The sequence below is a fragment of the Canis aureus genome, chromosome 19 (assembly GCF_053574225.1).
Source record: "Canis aureus isolate CA01 chromosome 19, VMU_Caureus_v.1.0, whole genome shotgun sequence".
NCBI lineage: Eukaryota > Metazoa > Chordata > Mammalia > Carnivora > Canidae > Canis > Canis aureus.
In genome coordinates this window covers 42,579,777-42,599,343 of record NC_135629.1, presented here as the reverse complement: position 1 = coordinate 42,599,343, position 19,567 = coordinate 42,579,777, and the positions used below count along the sequence as shown (strand labels likewise).

The following is a 19,567-nucleotide window of genomic DNA, read 5'->3' as shown; positions in this document are numbered from 1 at the left end:
CCTGAGGCAAAGGAAGACTCAACCAACTAAGCCACCTAGGTACACTCCAACCAAAGAGTTTTGTGAGGCCTCAGTTCCAGTGGCAGCAGCAACAGGTCTCATTTCACAAGCAGGCCAGAGCACACCAAGTCAAAACATGCCACACTCAGGCCAGGGACCAAACACTACCCCACAACAGGCAAAGAAAGCCTAAGCAGACAACTGTCCTGAAGGATTAAGTGGCCAGAATACAAGAGTAAAGCACATACAGCTCACACTGGAGACAGTCCCAAAAGTACCATGCCCTGGAATCAGGGGACTACATGATCTCTTCTTCATAAAGCCATTACCCTCAAAAACAGGAGATGTTCCTGACTTCCCAACACAGAGAAACAGGCACAAAGACTTAGACAAAATGAGAAAACAGAGGAATTTGTCTTAGATGAAAAAAGAAGACAAGATCATGATCAGAGACCTGAGTGAAACAGATATAAGTAACATGCCTGATGCAGAATTTAAAGCAATTATCAAAAAATAAATAAATAAAGCAATTATCATGGGGCACCTAGCTGGGTCAGTTGGTAGAGCACACCATGCTTGATCTCAGTGCCATTAGTTCAAGCCCCATACTGGGTGTAAAACTTACTTAAAAAAAAACAAAAAACAAAACAAAACCTAAAGCAATGATCATAAGATCACTGGACTTAAGAGCAGAGGGCATCAGTAAAACCATTAACACAGTGCTAGGGAATAACATAGCAGAGATAAAGGGCTCAATAAACACAATGAGAAACACACCTGATGGAATGAACAGCAGGCTGCAAGAAGCAGGGAAACAAAGTAATGACTTAGAAGACAGAATAATGGAAAGTAATCAAGCTTAACAAAACAGAGAAAAAAGAATTACGCAAAATAAGAACAGACTTAGGAAACTCAGTGACTCCATCAATAACATCTGTATTACAGGAGTCCCAGAAAAAGGAGAGAAAAGGGGGCAGAGAATTTATATGAAGAAATAATAGCTGAAAATGTCACTAATCTGGAAAGAAAACAAACATCCAGATCCAAGAGAAACAGAGAACCCCTCAACAAAATCAACAAAAGCAGATTCACATCAACACATATTGTAATTAAAATGGCAAAATAGAGATGCCTGGGTGGCTCAGTGGTTGAGCATCTGCCTTTGGCTCAGGGCGTGACCCCCAAGTCCCGGGATCAAGTCCCACATTGGCCTTCCTGCATGGAGCCTGGTTCTCCCTCTGCCTATGTCTCTGCCTCTCTCTCTCTGTGTCTATCATGAATAAATAAAATCTTTAATAAATAAACAAATAATGAAATGGCAAAATACAGTGGTAAAGAAAAATTATTAAAAGCAGCAAGACAAAAGAAGACAGTTACATACAGAAGAAACACCATAAGTCTATCAGTGGATTTTTCATCAGAAATTTTCCAAGCCAAACAAAAAAAAAAAAAAAAAGAAATTTTCCAAGCCAAAAAACAAAAAACAAAAAACAAAAACAAAACAAAAAAAAAAAAAAAAAAAAAAAAAAAAAGAAATTTTCCAAGCCAAAAAACAAAAAACAAAAAACAAAAACAAAACAAAAAAACAAAAAAACAAAAAACAAAAAAAAGAAATTTTCCAAGCCAGAAAGGAGTGGCAAGATTCACTCAAAGTGCTGAATGTGGAGCACCTGGGTGGCTCAGTGGTTGAGCATCTGCCTTTGGCTCAGGTCATGATCCTGGGATCGAGTCCCGCATCAGGCTCCCCATGGGGAACCTGCTTCTCCCTCTGCCAATGTCTCTGCCTCTCTCTGTGTGTCTATCATAAATAAATCAATTAATTAAAAAGCCTTAAAAAAAGTGCTGAATGGGAAAAACCTGCAGCCAATAACAATCTGTCCAGGAAGGTTATCATTTAGAAGAGAAGGAGAAATAAAGAGTTTCCTATACAAACAAAAACTAAAGGAGTTCATGACCACTAAACTAGCCCTGCAAGAAATATTAAAGAGGACTCTTTGAATAGAAAGAAAAGACCAAAAACAACAGCATGAAGGTAGGAACTACAAAACCAATAAAAAGAAATATTTCTGTAAAAAAAAAAAAAAGTTAAGGATGTAAAATATGACATTATATACCTAAAACATGGGGAGGTGTAAAGAATGGGTTCAAACTTAAATGACCATCAACTTAATATAAACTGTTAAATTCAGAAAATATACACAAACTTAATGGTAACCACAAAAAAAAACAAAAAACAAAAAAACACTAATAAACATGAAAAGAGCCTTTTCCCTGTCAGAACAACACAAGGATGTCCACTCTCACCACTTTTATTCAACAGTATTAAGTCGTAGTCATAACAGACAACAAAAAATAATAAAAAGCATCCAAATCATCAAAGAAGTCAAACTTTCACTATTTCTAGATAACATGATACTATATAGAGAAAACCCAAATGACCACAACCCAAAACTGCTAGAACTAATAAATGAATTCAGTAAAGTTGCAGGATACAAATTCAATTTACAGAAATCTGTTGCACTTCTATACACCAGTAATAATAAAGCAGCAGAAAGAGAAATTAAGAAAACAATCCCATTTATAATTGCACCGAAAATAGTAAGATACCTAGGAATAAACCTAATCAAAATGGTGAAAGACCTGTACTCTAAGAACTGTAAAACACCAAGGAAATTGAAGATGACACAAAGAAATGAAAAAACATTCTATGCTCATGGATTGGAAAAAATATTGTTAAAGTGTCTAAACTACCCAAAGCAATCTACACATTTAATGTAATCCTATCAAAATACCAACAGCATTTTTCACAGAGCTATTAACAAACAATCCTAAAATTCGTATGGAGGGATGCTTGGGTGGCTCAGTGGTTGAGTGTCTGCCTTCGGCCCGGGGCATGACCTCGGGGCCCCGGAATCGAGTCCCACATGGGGCTCCCTGCTCCTCCCTCTGCCTGTGTCTCTGACTCTCTTTGTGTGTCTCCCATGAATAAATAAATAAAATCTAAAAAAAAATTCATATGGAAATACAAAAGACCCCAAATAGCCAAAGCAATCTTAAAAATGAAAAGCAAATCTGGAGACATCACAATTCCAGATTTCAGATATATCACAAAGCTGTAGTAATCAAAATTTGTATGGTACTGGCACAAAAACAAACACATAGATCAATGGAACAGAATAGAAAAATTCAGAAATAAAACCACAATTATATGGTCACTTAATTGTTGATAAAGCAGGAAAGGATATCCAATGGGGGAAAAGAACAGTCTCTTCAACAAATTGGTGTGAAACTGGACAGCTACATGCAAAAAGAATGAAACTGGACCACTTTCTTATACCATACAGAAAAATATATTAAAAATTAATTAAAGGCCTACATGTGAGACCTAAAACCATAAAAATCCTAGAAAAGAGCACAGGCAATAATAACTTCTCTGATATCAGCTATAGCAATCTCTTTCTAGATAGGTCCCCTGAGGCAAGGGAAACAAAAGCAAAACTATAAACTACTGAGAAGACATCAAAATAAAAAGCTTCTACAAGTAAAGGAAACAATCAATAAAATAAACAGCAACCTAAAGAATGGGAAAAGATATTTGCAAATAACATATCCTTTAAAGGGTTAGGGTTAGTATCCAAAATATATTTACTTATAAAACGATGAGATGCCTGGTGTCTCAGTGGTTGAGCATCTGCCTTTGGCTCAGATCATGATCCTGGGGTCCTAAGACTGAGTCCCACCTCAGGCTCCCCCCCTATGGGGAACCTGCCTTTTTTTTTTTTTTTAAAGATTTTATTTTATTTACTTATTCATGAGACACACAGAGAGAGAAGTAGAGACAAAGGCAGAGGGAGAAGCAGGCTCCATGCAGGGAGCCCAATATGGGACTCAGGCTAAAATCTTTAAAACAAACAAAAAGGAACTTATAAAACCCAACACCCAAAAAACAATCCAATTTAAAAATGGGCAAAAGACATGAACAGACATTTCTCCAAAGAAGAAGATGGCCAACAGACACATGAAATGATGCTCAACATCACTCACTCTCAGGGAAATGCAAATCAAAAATACAATGAGATACCACCTCACACCTGTCGGAATAGCTAAAATAAAACACACACAAAAAAAAACAGGTGTTGGTGAGTATGTGGAGAAAAAGGAAGCCTTGTGTACTGTTTGTGGGAATGCAAACTGGTGCAGCCACTGTGGAAAACAGTATGGCGGTTCCTCAAAAATTTTAAAATCGAACTACTCGATGATCCAGCAATCACACTATGGAGTATTTACCCAAAAATTACAAAAACATTAATTCAAAGGAATACATATACCTCTATTTTTATAGCAGCATTATTTATAATTGCCAAGATGTGAAAGCAGCCCAAGTGTCTACTGAAAGATGAATGGATAAAGATGATGTGGTATATACATGCAATGTGAAACTATTCAGTCATAAAAAAAGAATTGCCATTTGCAATAACATGGATGGAGCTAGAGAGTATAATGCTAAGTGAAATAAGTCTGAGAAAGACAAATACCATAAGATGTCACTCAAAGGTGGAATTTAAAAGGAGCAAAGGAGTAAAAAAGAGAGAGACAAACCAAGAAACAGACTCTTAACTATAGAGGACAAACTGATGGTAACTAGAGGGGAGAGGTTGGGGGAATGGATGATACAGGTGATGTGGATTAAGGAGTACACTTGTCATGATGACTACTGAGTGATTCAAATAAATACTTAAAACAAAAACCGCACAAAGTGTTGCAAGAAAAACACTGCCAACCAAGAATACATTACCCAGCAAAGTTGTCCTTCAGAAATGAAGGAGAGATAAAGACTTTTGTGGATAAACAAAAGCTTAGAGTTCATCACCACTAGACCTGCTTTATAAGAAATGCTGAAAGGAGTTCTTCAAGCTGACATGAAAGGACAATAATTAGTACTGTGAAAATATACACTGGGTAAAGCCCAAGTATACAGTCAAATTCAGAATACTCTAATACTGTAATATGGTGTGTTAATTACTTAACTCTAGTATAAAGGTTAAGAGACAAAACTACTAAAAATAACTACAGCTACAATAATTTAATAGCTACAAAGAAAACATAAAAATAGTCGAAAGGTACATGAAAAGGTGCTCAATATCCCTAATCATCAGGGAAATGAGATCAAAACTACCTCACACCTGCTGGGATGGCTTTTATTTAAAAAGACAAAAATAAATAAATAAATAAATAAAAAGACAACACGGGGGCACCTGGGTGGCTCAGTTGGTGAAGTGTCCTTGGTTTCAGCTCAGGTCATGATCCCAAGGTTGTGAGCCCCATGCTGGGCTCATACACTGGACATAGAGCCCACTTTAAAATAAAATAAAAAGATAAAAAGACAACAGATAACACGTGTCAGGAAAGATGTGGAGAAAAGAGAATCCTTGTACACTGTTGGTAGAAATGTAAATTGGTATGGTCATTATGGAAAACAGTATTAAAGTTCCTCAAAAACTTAAAAACCAAACTATCTTATAATCTAGCAATCCTACTTCTGGGTATATATCCAAAGGAAACAAAATCATTATATTGAAGAGTTATGTGCATCCCCATGTTCATGAGCATTATTCACAATAGCCAAGATACAAAAACAATTGTCTTTGAACAGATAAATGGATAAAGATGATGCGGTGTATATATACAGTGGAATACTATTCAGCCATAAGAAGGAAATCCTGCCGTTTACAGTATATACACCTACATATAGATAGATACAGACTTCATATATCCTTCTCAACCCCAAAGCCAAAATCAAGCCAATTGAGAACACATTAGAATAATTCCCATCAGGGATCCCTGGGTGGCGCAGCGGTTTGGCGCCTGCCTTTGGCCCAGGGCGCGATCCTGGAGACCCGGGATCGAATCCCACGTCGGGCTCCCGGTGCATGGAGCCTGTTTCTCCCTCTGCCTGTGTCTCTGCCTCTTTCTCTCTCTGTGTGTGACTATCATAAATAAATAAAAAAAAAAAGAAAAAAAGAATAATTCCCATCAAAGTAAAAGGCAAAACAAGCCTACGCATTTCACCATCACCATTTACTACTGTCATGGACGTATTAGTGATCACAATTAGGTGACAGAAAGACAACAGAGGTATGCAACTGGAAAAGAAAAAGTAAATGACCATTATTTGTAGATGACAATATTATATACCTAGAGAATCAACTAAAAACCTTTACTGTTTTACAATCAGATATGGTAGTGAAAACTAATATATAGAAATCCATGCCTTCACATACATCATCAATAGGTGGAAGATAAAATGCTTCAACACTAAAAATAAAACAAAAGACCTGAGAATAAACTTAACAAGAAATGCCAAGAAATCTCTCAAAGAGATTTCATTGGGATGAAAGAAGGCTCAAGCAAAGAGGAGAGCATACAATCTTAGTGGGGAAGACTCATCACCTAAATATCACTCTTCCTACATTAATCTAAAAATGGAATGCAGCGTCAATAAAACAGGATTTTTTTTAAACAGGTAAATTTATCTTAAGGTTCATATAGAAAAACAAACATAGGGCAGCCCTGGTGGCGCAGCGGTTTGGCGCTGCCTGCAGCCCAGGGTGTGATCCTGGAGACCCAGGATCGAGTCCCATGTCGGGCTCCCTGTGTGGAGCCTGCTTCTCCCTCTGCCTGTGTCTCTGCCTCTCTCTCTCTCTCTGTCTCTATGAATAAATAAATAAATAAAATATTTAAAAAAAAAAAAAGAAAAACAAACATAGCCAGGAAAGTTCTAAAATTAAAGGTAATGAATGATAATTAACTTTACCAAATATCAAAACATGATCTAAAGCCAGAGAGAAACAACGTATACCCAAACATAAATACACAGAAAAATGTATAGAACAGAAAGTCCAGAAATAGACCCAAATGTATATGATACGTGGCAAAATATATCACATTTAGTAAAGAACATTTGAACAAGTGGGAGGAAAGATGAATTGCTCATTACAAGGTGTCCCAGCAAATGTGTGGCCATTTGGGAAAAATTAATTTGGACCTACACTTCTTACCAAAATAAATCCCAAATGGATGAATATAAAGGTGAATAATTAAAATTTAAAAGCACTTTAAGAAACCACAGGATAATTTTTCATATTCTTCTACTAGGGAAGATCTGTCTAGGTATGATAAAGAATCCAGAACGTGACCCAATAAAGAATCTTTTTTTTTTTTCCAATGACATCCTAAATAAAGAGAAATAACAATCTGAAAAAATACAACTGCAATTTATATCACCAACAAAGTGCTACGTTTCTTCATATATAAACAATTTTTACAAAATCAATGTTAAAAACACCAAAGCCTCATAGAAAAATGGGCAAAGAAAATGGAAATGCTTCTTCAACCTTATAGCAACAGGAGAGCTACAAATTAAAAGAATATAAGTGTTCACTCTATTACTCTTTTAATTTTTCTACAGGGCAATCTAAGTTTTGGAAGAAAAATACACACAAAGAAATACTTTTTTTTTACCTGTCAGAGTTCAAACTGTATACTATCACAGTATTGGTGAGGCTGTGGATATACAGTCACTGCCACATACAGTTAAGGAGCATACATGGACAAAGCCTATTTGGAGGTTTATCTTTTGTATTACAAAAGTACATACTCACCAACCCAGCAGTCCTGCCTCTGGTAAGTGACCAGACAGATGTACTTGCCTATGCATCAAATGATGCATATAGAAGGTTACTGAGTGTTTCTGCACTAGCAAAATTTACAACACCTTATATTTCCATCAGTAGTGCTTTTTCTAAATAAAGGTACATCCTGACAATGGAATATTATCCAGTTGTGAAAGACAATAAGAAAGCGCTTATGTATGGATAATGAACTATCACAAACTGAGAAAAAAGCAAAGGATATAGTGTGCTACTTTCACGTAAAAGAAAAGAGCTCTCTTGTGTGTTTGTATTATGCAAAGAACACCTGTGAACAGATACTTGAGAACTGGTAACACTGGCTGCCTCTGGGGAGAGGATGCGGTAGCCAGGGACAAGATGGAAGGAAACTTTCCTGTGTATACTCTGTTGTTCCCTTTTAATTCTATGCCATGTGAATCTATTACTGCACTGAAAAGCCAAAATTAAAAATAATGAACGCTTCCCTGTGGAAGCAATAGCCTTCTTCTCTGAGCTTCTGTAACTGTGTATTTCAATCATGCCTGTGTTCATTCAGACTCTTTTGGCCTCCTCTGATTGATTGTGGTTTCTTTGAGGAAAAGGTCACTGTTGAATCACCTTTGTATTCCCTAGAGCACCCAGCACCTCCTTTGGTGCCAAGTGGAAAGTAACTGCTGGTCTGTTCACTGTACTAAACTAGTCCACTAGTGCAAATAGTTCATCCTTGGAGGAAAGAAGATTTTTCTGAAAGTTGTTTTGTAAAATGGACCAATATTATAACAGGAAATTCTGCTTCTGTGAGCATCAAAATTAGCCAAATAAGCCAGAAGTATGCTCAGCAGAACAAGTTAAAAGTACTGAATAGAGGGATGCCTGGGTGGTTCAGTGGTTGGGCGCCTGCCTGCGGCTCAGGTCATGATCCCGAGATTGAGTCCCACATCCAGCTTTCTTAAGGAGCCTGCTTCTCCCTCTGCCTATATCTCTGCCCCTCTCTCTCAGTCTGTGTCTCTCATGAATCAATAAATAAAATCTTAAAAAAAAAGTACTGAAAAGAGAAAGAAGTTTCAGTTCATGATTGAAAGCTGATTCCAGAGAATGTGAAGCCTGAAAACACATATATTCAAGAGAATGATTACTGCCACATTTAGAATAACCTTTCAGATGACACAGCAAAACCCAGATTGAAGGGAAGACAAAATTATATTAACTGGTTGTAATGACCATCACAGATAATCACGTACATGATGCCAACCCTCTTTACAATTGAACATCAACAAATATATTAAATATTTTCTTCCAGAATGCCAGCTACCTACATTCTTATTCCCTCTTGACCTGGTTAGGAATGACTAACAAAGAGACTGAACTGACCCCTGCTAAGAATATGGGCAAAGAATTTTTTTTTTTTTTTTTTTAAGAATTTGTCTTAAAGCTAGAAACAGGGGCACCTGGGTGGCTCATCAGTTAAGCATCCAACTCTCTATTTCCGCTCAGGTTATGAGGGAAAGAACTGCAAAGAGAGCCAAAAGGTGAAGTTCACCTGTAGCTCTTCTCCTTGACACAATCTTGTCAACAAACGGTACTGGGAAAACTGAACAGCCACTATGCAAGAGTTAAGTTGGACCCTTACATCACATACAAAAATGTGAAATGCATCAAAGACCTAATCAAAGAGCAAAAACTATAAAACTCTTGAAAGAAAGTAGAGTAAAAGTTTTATGACATTGGATTTGGCAGGATTTCTTGGATATGACATCAAAAGCATAGGTCAAAAAAAAAACTGACCTCAAAAATTAATATTTTTTTGTGCAAAACAAAGGAAACCATCAACTGAGTGAAAAGACAACCCAGAGAATGGGAAAAAGTATTTGCAAATCACATCTAATAAGCAATGAATATCCAGAATGTATAAAGAACTTTTATAAGTTGGCAACAAAAAAACAAACAACCCTATTCAAAACTGGGCAAAGGATTTGAACAGGCATTTCTCTAGATATACAGATGGCCAATAGGCAGATGAAAAAATGCCCAACATCACTAATCATTAGGGAAATGAAAATTAAAGCCATAAGAAGATACCACTTCACATCTATGATGGCTCTTATTAAAAAATAATTTATTTTTTTAATTTTTTTTTACTTATTTATGATAGTCACACACACACAGAGAGAGAGAGAGAGAGGCAGAGACATAGGCAGAGGGAGAAGCAGGCTCCATGCACCGGGAGCCCGACGTGGGAATTGATCCCGGGTCTCCAGGATCGCGTCCTGGGCCAAAGGCAGGCACCAAATGGCTGCGCCACCCAGGGATCCCTAAAAAATAATTTAAAAAATGCAAATAGGAAATGAGTGTTGGTAAGGATGTGGAGCAACTGGGAACTCTTGTATGTAGACTATGAAATGGGGCAGCCGCTGTGGGAAACAGTTTGGCAGCTCCTCAAAAAGTGAAACACAGAATTACCAAATGGTCCAGCAATTCCTCCCCTGGGTACATATCCATAGAACTGAAAGTAGGGATTTGAACAGATATCCATACGTTCATGTTTATAACAGCCTTAGTCATAATAGGCAAGAGGGAGAAACACCCAAAATGTTCAGTGACAGATGAAAAGATAAATAAAATGTAAATAGACTTACAATAGAATATTATTTGGCCTGAAAAAGGAATGAATTCTGATACATGCTTCAACATGACCACTGAAAACACTATGTTAAGTGAAATAAGTGACATACAAAAGGACAAATACAACATGATTCCACTCATGTGAGGGACCTAGAATGGGCAAAAGCAGAGACAGAAAGAAAAATAGTGGTTGCTAGGGCCTAGGGTGAGGGGAGAATCAAAACTTGTTTAATGAGTAGAGTTTCTGTTTGGAATAATGAAAAAGTTCTAGAAATAGACAGTGGTGATGGTTGTACAACATTGTGAATACATCTGATGCCAATGAATGGTACACCTAAAAATGGTTAAAATGGTGCTCACTTAAGGAGCACATATAGTAATATATGAACAATACATCCTTGGCCCCTGTGCAAGGATGACACACAAATTTGTGAAGCATTCCATATATTTTTTTTTAATTGTTAAAATGGTAAATTTGTTATGTATGTTTTAACACACACACACACACACACACACACACACAAAACCCTCAAATAACTTAGAAAAAAAAGGGCAGCCTGGGTGGCTCAGAGGTTTAGCACCGCCTTCAGCCCAGGGCATAACCCTGGAGACCCCGGATCGAGTCCCATGTCAGGCTCCCTGCATGGAGCCTACTTCTCCCTCTGCCTATGTCTCTGCCTCTCTCTCTCTCTCTGTGTGTCTCTCATGAATAAATAAATAAAATAAAAACATAAAAAAAGGAAGAGAGAATACAGATGAAGCAAGAATGCCCTGAGTTGAGTAAATGACAGATATAACTAAGTGACAGGCACACAAAGGCTCATGCTTTCTGCTTTTGTATATATCTGAATTTTACCATAATGAACATTAATAAACAAAGTCCTTCAGAATGAATTCTTACAAAACCTTTTAAGAATTTATCCTCTTACAAAATTTAGCAAGATTGAATATGTAAGGTTCAAAGATCTGGGGTACTTGGCTGGCTCAGCTGGAAGAGCATGTGATTCTTAATCTGAGGGTTCTGTTGTGAGTTTGAGCCCCACACTGGGTATAGAGATTATTTAAAATTTTTTTTAAAAAAGGGGCAGCCTAGGTGGCTCAGCAGTTTAGCACCGCCTTCAGCCCAGGGCCTGATCCTGGAGAGCCAGGATCGAGTCCCACTTGGGGCTCCCTGCATGGAGCCTGCTTCTCCTTCTGCCTGTCTCTCTCTCTCTCTCTCTCACTGTCTCTCATGAATAAATAAATAAAATCTTTAAAAAAATTTTAATGGTTAAGAAAATGTTCAAAGACCTAAACTTAAGACCAAAAACTATAAAATTCTTAAAAGAAAACAGGGGGAGCCTGGGTGGCTCAGTTGGTTAGGCATCTGCCTTTGGCTCGGGTCATGCATGATCCTGGGGTCCGGGGACCCTGGGATCAAGTCCCACATCAGGCTCCCTGCTCAGTGGGGAGCCTGCTTTTTCCCTCTGCCCCTCCCCGCTGCTTGTGATCTCTCTCTCATGCTTTTTCTTTCAAATAAATAAAATCTTAAAAAAAAAAAAAAGAAAGAAAGAAAGAAGGGATCCCTGGGTGGCGCTGCGGTTTAGCGCCTGCCTTTGGCTCAGGGCATGATCCTGGAGACCCAGGATCGAATCCCACGTCGGGCTCCCGGTGCATGGAGCCTGCTTCTCCCTCTGCCTGTGTCTCTGCCTCTCTCTCTCTCTCTTTCTGTGTAACTATCATAAATAAATAAAAATTAAAAAAAAAAAGAGTGGGTTCATGAGATCCCAAATGTTTAAAAAAAAAAAAAAAAGAAAGAAAGAAAGAAAGAAAGACCAGCCCTGGTGGCGCAGCAGTTTAGCACTGCCTTCGGCCCGGGGTGTGATCCTGGAGACCCGGGATGGAGTCCCACCCACATCGGGCTCCCTGCGTGGAGCCTGCTTCTTCCTCTGCCTGTGTCTCTGCTCCTCTCTCTCTCTGTCTCTATGAATAAATAAATTAAAAATATTTTTTAAAAAAATTCTAAAAAAAAAAAAAGAAGAAAGAAAGAAAAGAAAACACAGGGCAGGGGGCACTTGCCTGGCTCAGTAGGAATAGCATGTGAGTCTTGATCATGAGCAGGGTCATGAGTTCAAGCCCTACACTGGGTGCAGAAATTACTTAAAAAAAAAAAAAAATAGGGCAGGGCAATCCCGGTGGCTCAGTGGTTTAGCGCCGCCTACAGCCTAGGGTGTGATCCTGGAGACCCAGGATCAAGTCCCACATCAGGCTCCCTGTGTGGAGCCTGCTTCTCCCTCTGCCTGTGTCTCTGCCTCTCTCTCTCTCTCACTGTCTTTCATGAATGAATGAATGAATGAATGAATGAATGAATGAATATTTTAAAAAAAAGAAAAAAACAAACTGGTTTCATAAAAAATTTTAAATTGTGTGCATCAAAAGATATAATCAACAGAATAAAAAGGCAGCACACAGAAAATATTTACAAATCAGGTATCTGATAAAGAGACTACTATCCAGCATACATAGAGAACTCCTAAAACTCAACAACAACAAAAAACAATCTGATGTAAAACTGGGCAAAAAACTTGAATAAACATTTCTCCAAAGATATACCAATGGCTAATAAGCACATGAAAAGATGCTCAATATCACTGACCATTAGGGAAATGCAAATCAAAACTACAATGAGATACCACCCCACACCCACTAGGATGGTTACCATCCAAAAACAAAATAAAAACAAAACAGAAAATAAGTATTGGCAAGGTAGTGGAGAAATCGGAACCCTTGTGCATTGCCAGTGAGAATGTAAAATGGTACAGCCACTGTGGAAAGCAGTATGGTGGTGCTTCAAAAAATTAATCATAGAATTACTATATAATCAATTGCACTTATGTATGTATCCAAAACAGGAACTTGAACAAATATTCATACACCTATGTCCATAGCAGCATTATTCACAATAGCCAAAAGGTAGAAACAACCCAAATGTCCACCAATGGATAGATAAATGAATAAACATAATGCAATACATAAATTCCACGGACTATTGTTCAGCTTTAAAATGGAAGTAAATGCTAAATCATGCTATGATACAGATTAACCATGAGGACATCATGCTAAATGAAACACGCCAGTCACAAAAAGACGAATACTGTATGATTCCACTCACATGAGGTACTTAGTGTAGACAAAAACATAGAGACAGGAAGTAGAATGGTGGTTGCCAGGGGCTAAGGGAAGGAGGGGATAGGGAGTTAGTGTTTAATGGGTAAGGAGTTTCAGTGTTGCAAGATGAAAAGAGAAATAGAGAAGAATGGGAATGACAGCTGCACATTAGGAATGTATTTAATACCACTCAATTGTACACTTAAAATGATTAAGATGGTAAGTTTTATGTATATTTACCACAGCAGAAAAATTAAACAACAATAACAAAGAATGAGTACACAGGAAGGGATGGGGGAAAACAGGGGGAGGAGAGATTCAAGTGTATCAGAAAAAAAGGAAATAGGAGGGAACAAATATTTGGCTACAATATAATCACAGTAACATTCAGAACAGGGATGAAATGTGTTATATATTTTATGGTATAATCTGAAAAAGCAAAATAACTAGCCATTAAACAGAATATTAGTAATCTTAACACAGAAAGCACAAGTCATAGAATTCTGAATACAAACCTGACTCTGAGCTCCCTAACAGTCAACACAAAGAGGGAAACATTATTGACATAGTTCATGTTATACGTTAGACAAAATCAAACCAGTGGCTTAGAAGAGGCACAGTCAGTTTTAAATTGTGTGCATCAAAAGATACAATCAACAGAATAAAAAGGCAGCACACAGAAAATTATTTACAAATCAGGTATCTGATAAAGAGACTACTATCCAGCATACATAGAGAACTCTTAAAACTCAACAGCAAAAAAAACAATCTGATGTAAAACTGGGCAAAAAAAAGGAAATAGGGAACTTCACTTTCTTCACTCCAGGCACTGAACGTGAAGAAATTTCTAATTGGCCTCACAGACTTTCTTGGGGACTTCTCACATAGATCTCAATGCAAGCTGATGGGGCCATACAAAGTCAGTTTATCAAAAAGCTGGAAAAGGGGCCAGAATTATGTTGCTTCCTAATGATCTGACTTCACCCAAAGACAAAATATGGCTTGCAATGTGTGCATTAAAAGACCTTCCAGCACAGTCTGATGAATGTGCTTTCTCACAGATGGAACTTAGGATTGGCATTTGGGAAGTGAAGAATTCAAGATTACCCTTCTTTTCTGACAAGAATATGATATGCAACATTCCATGTTGTTTGCTAAAGGCAGGTCTTGATGTTTCCAGTAGTCACTGTGGCAGGGAGGACAAATTAGAATGCATGTCCAAACCCAACCAGGGCTCAGACTAGAAAGAAGGGACCTTCATGGAGATGAGGTGGCATCAACAAGAGCTGGTATGGAAGAAGGGCTGGGCAGGCCAGCTTGGGGAAGATCATGAAAGCAAGGGTATATGGAAGACTGTTGAAGAGAACCACAACTGAAGACTTGCTGAGTAATAGTATAGTCTTCTGAAAGGTACAACTCACAGCCAAACACAACAAGCTGTTCAAAGGATCAAGTTATTGGGAAATATTAAAAAAAAAAGAGATTTAAATTAAAAAAAAATGTTGTAGAATAGTGTCTCTGTTCACACACAACAGAAAATAGACACAAAACAGTACCATCCCATTATAAAGAGAGAATGCTTGAGAACAAGAGAATGAGCAACAATGAAGCCTACTAGTGGTCACCACTGGGATTACAGACAAAAACTGCACATGCACACCTGCCTATTTGTTGTTCCTCAAAAATCATTATTAAAAAAAAAATACTTCTAGCTTTTCAAGAAATTTATATAGTGTTACAGTAAAAAATATATAGCAATATAATTGTGAATGAAATCTCATTTATGACATCATCTAAAAATAAGAACTGTCTAAAAACAAGAGCCAGTTATGTACTTGGCAAAACTATACTATACAACTGACTGACGCTGATGGGAATCAGCGTGAAATACGTAAGCCCTGGCATCATGCTTTGGTTTTAGGTGCACTTGTACAGAGCCATGGCTCTCAAAGTATAGATCCATAGACCAGCAGCAGCAGCACCTGATAACTTGTCTGAAATTCAAATTCCAAGGCCTATCTCTAACCTACAGAGTGAGAGACTCTAGTGAAGTGGGATTAAAATGAGCCCTCCAGGTGATGCTGATTCACACTAAAGTCTGAGAACTTTCATACTTTCATTCATACTGAGAAAGTATGAATAAGGTCTCACCTATCTAGCTAAGGGAATATATTTCTTGCTCAAATCCCTTTCTGTTATTTTAACCTCAACTCCTGAACAAACACTAATCTATTCAATTGTGAAATAAGCTGGAAGATAATTTAAAGATGTTTTTTACATTAGGTAGAATTCTGGAATTGCTTGTTTTGATATAATGTACCAACCACTGCAGTGGAGTGACCTGAAGAAAGCCAAACCTAGTTTGTAAGAAGTGGTAAAGAATCAACATATTTGGAATTTCAATATATCTAATTATATCTAAATATCATCTAAGATTTGCAAATACTCTAAAGTTGGCGAACAGCACAAATACTACTATTACAACTGCCACATTTACATTAACTATTTTAGTTTCTCTTCTGAAATTAACAGGTTCAAAATATAAGCGGTTCAACAAAACTTTAATTTCTAAAGGGCTATATCAGTCACTATAGCTTCAAACTTAAGATTGCTGCTACATATGAGACATAAAGACCATAAAAATACCAGATCCTCTTTCATAAAATCATGACTGCAATTTTATTTTATTTTATTTATTTATTTATTTTTTTTATGACTGCAATTTTAAAGTAACTTATAATTGGTTATTTTTGTTTGTTTTTTAAAGATTTTATTTATTCATGAGAGACACAGAGAGAGGAAGAGACATAGAGGGAGAAGCAGGCTCAATGTGGGACTCAATCCCAGCACCCCAGGATCAGGACCTGGGCCAAAGGCAGAGGCTCAACCACTGAGCCACCCAGGTGCCCCTTTAATTGGTTATTGATATGAAATCCCATTCTCCCTGATTATGTGGAATTACACTGAACTTCACTAAACTTCCAACTTAGCACAATTTACCTATCTGATACAAATGCTAAATAAATATCAAATAAATCAGTAGTTTCAAAATGTTATTTGATTTGAACCCCCAATAAGAATTTATGTATATATCCCAATATATGTATATTTGAATATGTTAAATATACTACTATAATAAATAGCATACATTATAAAATAACCTAATAAAAATTACATAAAGCTAAAATAAACATAAAGATCAGTTTTGATTTTTTTGCCCCGAGACCTCCAAGCATCCTTGATGCATGCACCCCCCCATCCTTGGACTCCTTCGACTCCCCTGAAAAGCTTACGTATGGCCCAGCAACCCTGCAAGCATTCTCAGACAGGGCAGCATCGCCAGCCACTCAAGTGGAAGCTATCAAATGCAGCAACCAAATTGCTGTCTCCTTCCTGCTGAGGTCCACACCTCTGACTTGGATCTTGTGATGCTGGCTTCTTCCCTTCACCCCATCACCTTCTGCTACCTCTTTCCTGCCAATGGGCAGTGGAGGACTGTGAGGCCAGCAGGTGCAAGAAGAGCATAAAAACATGGACTGTTGTCAAGCAAACCTGGGTTTGTACCTAGGCTCTACCTCTAACTCAGCAGGTGACCCAGGGCAAGTCAGATAACATCTATAAAACTCATCATTAAAGAGGGGTGATAACAGTATCATTTCACCTGGTTACTATGATGATTAAATGAGATAAGCTATTATTAGAGTACCTAGCACAGTACCTACACAGCACAGGTGTTCAATAAATATTTTACTCACAATTACTACTTCAGGCAGCAGGGGGTAAAAAAAAAAAGTCATCTGGACTTTGTTTCATCAGCCAATTCAGGAAGGAAGCAAGTTACAGTAGAAGCAGCTCTGGCAGTAGTTTGGCAGATCTGGTTTGAAGGCCTGATCCACCACTTATAAACTGGGTTACTCAGGAAACCCAACTTCTGTATAAGGGGCAGTCATCTCATCTGTTCAAATGGAAGTGACAACATAAGCCATATACAAAGTACCTGTCAGGGGATCCCTGGGTGGCTCAGCGGTTTAGCGCCTGCCTTCGGCCCAGGGTGTGATCCTGGAGACCCGGGATTGAGTCTGACATCGGGCTCCCTGCATGGAGCCTGCTTCTCCCTCTGCCTGTGTCTCTGCCTCTCTCTCTCTCTCTCTCTCTCTCTCTCTCTCTGCCTCTCATGAATAAATAAAAATCTTAAAAAAAAAAAACAAAAAAACAAAAACAAACAAAAAAGAAACAAAGTACCTGTCAGAGCCAATATAACTAACCTTGGCCACAGTAAATGGCTACCAACGGTGAGGGTAAACATACAGCACATAAACCTAAGTGTGATTCCAGGGTCCTCAGGACAGATTCATAAGCATGACTAAGTAACAAGGGAGTAAGCATTCCTAAAGACTGCCACCAAATGTTAATAAATGCATGAGTACTGACCCCACAGGCATGGTTTGCTTTTTGCAACTGGACAGTTTACTTGCTCACACATGACCTCGGGCTATTCGTCATCTTTCTGCTTTCATCTTCTAATCATAAACTAGGAGTAGATTTTTTACCTACCTCACAACAGTAAACTGTATGATGGGGATGGAGAAGGGGGCAAATCAAAGATTACAAAGCACATGGAGACCTCAGGAGAGGCACTGTTTTTGCACAATAGGAAAAGAGAGCTCTCAACCACCAGATTAGTTCAAAATAGATGAGAATTCTTTCAATCTATGACCAAAAAAATGAATATGAAGATACATTTACATATATTTTGTTTGTTTTACATCATATGCCTAGTGGGAATGCTGCAAATGTGTAAAACACCTAAAGCCAAAACTATATTAACATGCACTTAAAAAGGTACAGGTCACAGGGGCCTGGGTGGCTCAGTCAGTTGAGTGGCTGACTCTTGATACCAGCTCAGGCCTTGATCTCAGGGTCATGAGTTCAAGCCTCCGGTTGGGCTCCAAGCTGGGAGTGGAGCCTACTTGAAAAAAGAACAGATACACGTCAGATGGTAACCACTCTTATGATAAGCATAATATACTGAGAAGTTGAATCACAGCTGTACACCTGAAAATAATGTAACGTAACTATGCTCCAAAAAAAAATTTTTTTTTAAATGGCACCATTTAAAAAAAGATTAACAAGGGTAAAGAAACAGCTGGTCAGTTAGGCAGCAGTCGGGAACACAAACCAGACGTTCCTGACCCTAGCTCCGATCTTTAGCAGGATATCCTGAGACTGCAGCACACCAGTAAGACACGGTATAGTCAGGCTTCCAAAGGGAAACACTACACTAGCATCACTAAGAAAACCTTTCCTAGGTCTTCTTCACGAGAACTGTTACAAAAATCCCCGGAAAGACTATCATCACGGAGCCACAGAAGGTGGGAAAGCAAGGAGCCCAACAGAGGGGCAGGTCCTGCCAGGGCCCCCGCAGGGACCCTCCGCCCCCTCCGCCGACAGCATTTCCACCTGTGCAACTTTCTGCGCTTCTAATGGTCCAAGCTCCCTGCAACTGATGCCACCGTGACGTTATAATCCCGTATGATACACTGAGACAATAAACGCGAGGCAACACAGTAAACACAGGCAACGTGAGCGAGCAAAGTTTGGGCTTGGGCAAAACACAAAACTAGAAGCCAAGCAAAACCCAGCAAAGCAGCTACGTGTTGCCTCAAAACCAGACACGGCCCCAGGGAGGCAGGAGTGGACAGCATGCTCTCCCCCGCACCGTGGAAACCCAGACAGCCCCACAGCAGGTTCTAGAAGCGCCGGCTTCCCGGGCACCGCGCGACCCCCTCCCCCGGGGCCAGGAGCTGGGTGGGGACGCGGGCGCGCGGGCGGGGGCGCGGCCCGGGTGGGGGTGGGGTGGGGTGGGGGTGGGGGTGGGGACGCGGCGGCCCGGCCCCCTCTCGCGGCTGCGGTCTCCTGGCCCGCACGGCTGCTGGACAGCGCCCACGCCCGCGCGCCCGTAGCCCGTAGCCCCGGCGGCCCCCAGCCCCGACTCCCGGGGCCGCGCGGCCGGAGGCCCGAGCCCAGGCTGGCGGAAGGCGCTGTAGGGACACGCGCGGCGGTACCTGTGGCGGCAGCAAGCAGCTCCCGGGCGGCGGCGGCGGCGGCGGCGGCGGCGGCGGCGGCGG

At 39.3% G+C, this 19,567-nt stretch overlaps 1 protein-coding gene and 1 pseudogene across 1 annotated transcript in view; one reads left to right on the top strand and one right to left on the bottom strand.

Annotated features, from left to right (window-relative positions):
- The window catches only part of SCAP (SREBF chaperone), a 67,287-nt gene extending 47,720 nt beyond the window's left edge, over positions 1 to 19,567 (bottom strand). The window contains exon 1 of the mRNA XM_077859093.1: positions 19,505 to 19,567. The gene's annotated coding sequence lies outside the window, so the exon portion shown is untranslated. The remainder of the gene's footprint in view (positions 1 to 19,504) is intronic.
- LOC144291313 (U6 spliceosomal RNA) lies at positions 10,645 to 10,742 on the top strand (annotated as a pseudogene).